The sequence below is a fragment of the Lampris incognitus genome, chromosome 10 (genome assembly GCF_029633865.1).
Source record: "Lampris incognitus isolate fLamInc1 chromosome 10, fLamInc1.hap2, whole genome shotgun sequence".
Taxonomy (NCBI): Eukaryota; Metazoa; Chordata; class Actinopteri; order Lampriformes; family Lampridae; genus Lampris; species Lampris incognitus.
This window is the reverse complement of record NC_079220.1, coordinates 16,875,274-16,881,743: the sequence shown is the minus strand read 5'-3', so window position 1 is coordinate 16,881,743 and position 6,470 is coordinate 16,875,274.

Sequence of the window (6,470 nt, the reverse complement as noted above, 5' to 3'; positions counted from 1 at the left end):
GTGTGTGTGTGTGTGTGTGTGTGTGTGTGTGTGTGTGTGTGTGTGTGTGTGTGTGTGTGTGTGTGTGTGTGTGTGTGTGTGTGTGTGTGTTGAACAGCGAGGTGTGTTCGATATGACTTTTCCAACCGCCGCAAAACAACACTAAAGAAGATTTTTGAGAGGACCAACAGAGAGACATTTTGGTCAGTCCTAACTTCTTCAACGGTCTATTATACGGTTAGTACTTGGGTTTGGAGTTGAAGGTTAGAATTGGGATTCCAACACAACACAACACTTGCTGATTTTATGATTAGTCCTCTCCCAGCCCGGTATCACGCCAAAGCATGTAATACACCCGCCGGTCCAACTTGGAGCCTATCCCAGCAATCATTGAGCGGCAGGCGGGGTGACACCCTGGACAGGCCGCCAGGCCCACACACACACACACACACACACACACACACACACACACACACACACACACACACACAGGTGTGGCTGGATACAACTGGGGAGATAAAGGGAGACTTTTTTTTTTTTACAAAATTACTTGCTTTCTTGGCGCAATCTCATAATGTCCTTCCAGTTAAGATTATTTTCACACCATGATTTATTTATTTTTATCTTATGGATTGCTTGTCAAGCAACAATTTTAAAATTAGATTTGGATCAATTACTTCTGGAGAGGGCAAAAAACAAAACCCCATATGATCTAAATGGACATTTACGAGAGAGACAAAAGGGGGATGGACAGAGAGAGAGAGAGCGATGAGTGACAGATAGAAAAAACAGACGGAAAGAGAGCAAGAGAGATTATAAAAGATGGACACAGAACTGCATTGAAGGAGACAGCTGGAGAGAATTACAGCCAACCATGGGGGATTTCATTAACCCTTTTTGACTGAATTATCTAATCAATAAATTGAATTAAAGGAGGAGCCGCCTCTCCTTTCATGATCTGCATCTGCTTGGCCAAAGTCAATTGACGATATGTGTACCCCCAATGGAGTCCTGACGTAGATAGCGTGAGATAAATGGCTGTGATAACTGCCCCGGTCACAATGACAAATTAGTCCCATTTTAGAAAGTAGTGGCTTTATTTTTAGAGAAAATTTGCCAGCATTTTAAGGTTGCTTATATGGAGTATGCGATAACTGCATCTTTTTTTATTTCACAGTGGGCTTTTCTTGAATGTGCTGCCAGTTTTCAAAGAGTGCCTCTTAATGCGTTAGCATGCATTTAAGGTTTGAAATGTATGAAGATAGTACAGAAGTGGACCTGGAGTGTAAGGCTGGTCTGGATCAGTGGTTCTCAATCAGGTCCTCAGGTACCACCAGTACTGCTGGTTTTCTGTTCCATCAGGTAGTTCATTCATTACATTCACCATGTTATTCCAGTTGGTCCAGCCCCCATCAGGGAGCTGTTAGACCTGGAACAACATGGTGAATGTAATTAAGTAGAAAACCTTTGGTACTGGGGCGGCATGGTGGCGCAGTGGTTAGCGCGGTTGCCTCACAGCAAGAAGGTCCTGGGTTCGAGCCCCGGGGTAGTCCAGCCTTGGGCTTGCCCGGTGTGTGGAGTTTGCATGTTCTCCCCTTGTCTGCGTGGGTTTCCTCTGGGTGCTCTGGTTTCCTCCTACAGTCCAAAGACATGCAGGTCAGGTGACTCGGCCGTAATGAATTGTCCCTAGGCGTGAATGTTTGTACGCATGTGTGTCGGCCTTGTGATGGCCTGGCGGCCAGTCCAGGATGTCTCCCCACCTGCCGCCCAATTACTGCTGGGATAGGCGCCAGCATCCCCGTGACCCTGAGAGCAGGATAAGCGGTTCGGATAATGGATGGATGGATGGACCAACCCAAGGACCTGTTTGAGAACTACTGGTCTAGAAATGGTTTCGAAAACTGGTATTTAATCATGTGCTATGAAGAGCCATATGTGTGTAGGTTTCCTTTCCAATCCAGCGTTTACACCATCTGACTTCTCTTGTCAGTCCTTCGCTGTCTGATCAATAGTATGGCAGTTAGTGAAATCAGCTGGTGTCACGTTTGGCTGGAGAAAAACCCTGTGTACACATGGCTCTCCGTGACCTAGAAAACCATTTCTAGACTATAATCTGACATTATGGTTGGAATGACATTCTGCATACACATGGCCCTGGCCATCCATGGCACATGATTGAGTATCACTGTGTTAAAATAATGAGAGCACCTTAAAGCAAACCAAAACCAGTTTGAAGCCCAAAAAGTATCATCAGCTGTATTCAGCCATGTGTATGCAGGTTTTCATTCCAACCCAGCATTGCACCCACTGGCACGCCCATACATACCTACGGTACCAAGTATATGGAGGTGTGTTTCGGCGGGTGGCGTTTCGGTTGGGACTTTGTTATGGTCGCGGTGTCGGTTCCCCTCCTGGGCGCAGATTTCCTGTGTGCCTTCACTCTGCTGGTGGATGTTACGAACTGTCACTTGATCGATGCTGTCTCTTTCGGTACATACCCATGCACACTGGGAGGTGCAGGAACACTCGGCCTGTCAAACATGCTCGCTGCCGGAGATACGTATCAACGACTGCTCGCAGAGTTCCCTGACCTCACCACACCTACATTCTCATCAGCGGTGGCCAAGCACGGCGTGGAGCACCATATTGCCACCGATGGCCCCCCGGTCTACGCACGTGCTCGGCGCTTCGACTCTGCTAAGCTCGCGATTGCCAGAGAGGAGTTTGCCATCATGGAACGCCTCGGCATTCTGCGCCGCTCAGACAGCCCTTGGGCCTCCCCCCTGCATATGGTTTCTAAGGCTGACGGCGGTTGGCGTCCCTGTGGCGATTTTCATCACCTAAACAACGCCACAACCCCGACCGGTACCCTGTCCCACACATACAGGACTTCTCCGCTCACCTGGCAGGGGCCAACATCTTTTCCAAAGTGGATTTGGTGCGGGGCTACCACCAGGTACTGGTCCACCCTTGGGACGTGCCCAAGACAGCAGTCATCATACCGTTTGGACTCTTCGAGTTCCTGCAGATAACCTTTGGCCTCACGGGGGCAGCGCAGACGTTCCAGCGGCTTATGGACTCTGTGCTACGGGATATGCCGTTCTTGTTTGTTTACTTGGACGATATTCTCGTGGCCAGCGCGTCTGCGGAGGAGCACCTGATGCACCTCCGGCAGTTTGAGCGGCTCAGTACGCATGGACTCACAGTCAACCCAGCCAAGTGCCAGTTCGGCCTGTTGTCCATTGACTTCCTCGGCCACAGCATCTCCCAGTAAGGAGTCGTTCTGCTTCCCGCTATAGTGGACGCCGTTGCCAGTTTCCCACGCCCTCGCACCGTGAAGTCCCTGCAGGAGTTCCTGGGCATGGTGAACTTTTATAATAGGTTCATTCCCCGCGCAGCTCACCGCATGCGGCCCTTGTTCGAGGCCCTGCGGGGCAAGGAAACCAAGGGCGAGGTAGACTGGTCCTCAGGGATGGATGAAGCTTTCGATGATGCCAAGGCTGCGCTGGCCAACGCTGAGCTGGCGCATCCCATCCCCCACCGACCTGATTGCCCTCATGACCGATGCCTCTGACTATGCGGTCGGGGCGGTGTGCGAGCAGTGGGTGGGCGGTGCCTGGTAGCCCCTTGCCTTCTTTAGCAAACAGCTCAAAGAGAACGAGAGGAAGTACAGCACTTTCGACCGGGAGCTCCTGGGTCTCTTCCTCGCCACCCGACACTTCAGTTTCCTGTTGGAAGGCTGCCGTTTCACTGCCTTCGTCGACTACAACCCACTGACATTTGCCATGGCCAAGTCCTCCGAGCCGTGGTCTGGGTGCCAACAGCGTCAGCTTTCTGCCATCTCGGAGTTTACCACGGACAACCGGCACGTGGCTGGCAAGGACAACTTGGTCACCAACTGCCTCTCCCGGGGGGTGGCAGGGTCCGTTCACTTGGGACTCGATTACGCTGCCATGGCTGCAGACCAAGCCACTGATGCGGACATCCAGGCCAATCGGATGGCTGCTACGGACTGCGGTTGGAGGATATGGTGTTTGACAGCGCCAATGCCACGCTCCTCTGCGACGTTTCCATGGACCAGCCCTGCCCCATGGTGCCCACCGGCTGGCAACGCTGTGTTTTTGATGGTATCCATGGCCTATCCCACCCGGGTGTGAAGGCATTCACTAAGCTGATGGGGGCCAAGTTTGCCTGGCCCGGCCTCAGCAAGGACGTCAAGACCTGGGCTGACTTCTGCGTGGCGTGCCAGCGTTCCAAGGTACACTGTCATACCAAAGCCCCCTTGGCACCGTTCCTTGTGCCCGAGAGGCGTTTTGACCATATGAATGTGGACCTGGTGGGCCCCCTGTCCCCCTCCCACGAGTTCACTCACCTTCTCACCATGGTGGATAGGACCACCAGGTGGCCGGAAGCTGTTCCCCTGTCATCGAACATGTCTACTGAAGTGGCCCGGGCGTTCATTGGGTCCTGGGTGGCCCGTTTTGGCATGCCAGCTGACCTCCACTCCGACAGGGACCCACAGATCATGTCCGAGCTCTGGACTGCAGTCGCGACGGGGCTGGGGGTGAAGCTCCACTCTACCATGGCGTAAAACCCACAGGGCAACGGACTTTGTGAGCAGTTTCATCAGTCTATGAAGGCCGCTCTTCGTGCCAGCCTCACGGATTGACCGCCTCTCGTTGGTCATGCTCGGCCTTCGCTCCACCTCCAAGGAAGACTTCCAGTCCTCATCTGCCAAGCTGGTTTACGGCCAGCCGCTGCGTGTCTCGGGGTAGTTTTTCCCGGACACTGTGGCCCCCTGTTCTGCAGCTTCTCATCGGGCTGTGGCCTGGGACAGTGCCAACGCTTTCGCTCTGATCCCTACATCTCACCACTGCGTCCCTCAGTCCTGTGTGACCAAGAATCTGCTGTCAGCCAGGTAGGTCTTCATCCGCCATGACAGCCACTGTACAACCCTGCAGCCCCCCATCATAGGGGGGCTGCAGGGCCCCGCGTCCTGAAAGCGGGGCCTCAGAACTTTGTGGTGGACATGGGGGGCAAGCCGGAGCGGGTCTCGGTAGACCATCTCAAGCCTGGCCATTTGGACCTGGGTGGGCCAGTCGAACTAGCCCTGCCCCCATGGCGGTGTTGCCCCCATCTCGGGCCACCGGCCCAGCCTCGGCCCCTACCAGGGCTCCAGCTCTGTCCCCTCCCCCTGCCCTTGCCCCCGCCCCTGCCCCCATACCCTTTCAGCACAGCCATTTTGGCCGCCTGGTCCGCCCCCCGAGACGTTGACTGTTTCACTGGGGACTGTTCGTCTGTTGGCTGTTTGTGTTTCATTGAGTACTGTTGTGTTACATTACTGTTTTGCATTTTTTCGTGATGGTGAATTCTGGGGGAGTGGGGGGGGGCTGTGTGGTGATACACAATGGAGGATAGATTCACCAGGGGCTGCTGCTCCTTTAAAGAAGACGTTCAGAGTTATGACGGAGCCACGGTTTAGAGTTTCCCAGAAAGCGGAACCATGTTTTTAACAGCCTAGCCGTTAGCTTGTTGCCACGAGAGATTGTGCTGTATCGGTGTTGTTTTCCTGCACTCCCACAACATGGTGAATATGGAAATAGAGGGATAAAACGAGCAAACACTGGCAAAGAGGTATTGACAATGGTCAACACAGAGCAGTTAGCGAGAAATCATTATTATCTCTCTGCTATCATTGGTTTCAGTCACAAAAGGGGGACAGTTGTGGCCTGTTTCTCTCTTTATTTGAATACACTCTAAGGAAAGATCAAGTATTACAGAAAATATTGATGATGATACCCGAAAATGCACGATATACTTCACACACCAGATAAAACGAGTTGATTAGCATAATGAGTGATATACTGACAGAGAAAATTGTTGATGAAATTGGCGAGTCCTGGTGTGCTATTAAAGCGGACGGCACACGGGACCCAACGGGTTGAGAATATTTCCATTGTTCTGCGATTTGTAGCAGATAATTATGAGGTGAGGGAACGGCTGTTGACCATAGCCAGTGCAGAGACTGCTGATGTGCAGATGCAAGTGGAAAGATGATGTCATGCGGAGAGTCAACTCGCAGCGGAATCACCGCCTTCAACTCTACTAATCGGTGAGTTCAATATTCTGTTCTATTTAGCAAAATTATTGTGGAAGGTATCTGTTGTGCCATTTAAAGTTGTGTGACTGGCTGCCAAGACCCACCCTATTTGTGAGTGGGTTAAGCGAGAATGCGCATGAGAGATATTATTGCCACTCGCCCTAGTGGATGTGGACTGATGGCTATAGGCCCTACCTTTTCTGTATGGGAAGTGGTTGTACTAAGATGCATAAGCTGGGAACAAGTTGCTATGTTTTGTGCCAATTAGATTGCAAGCCTTTATTTGTCTACTATATATATATATATATGTGTGTGTGTGTGTGTGTGTGTGTGTGTGTGTGTGTGTGTGTGTGTGTGTTTGGGTGCCTTTGACAGTGGTCAGATTGGTAAT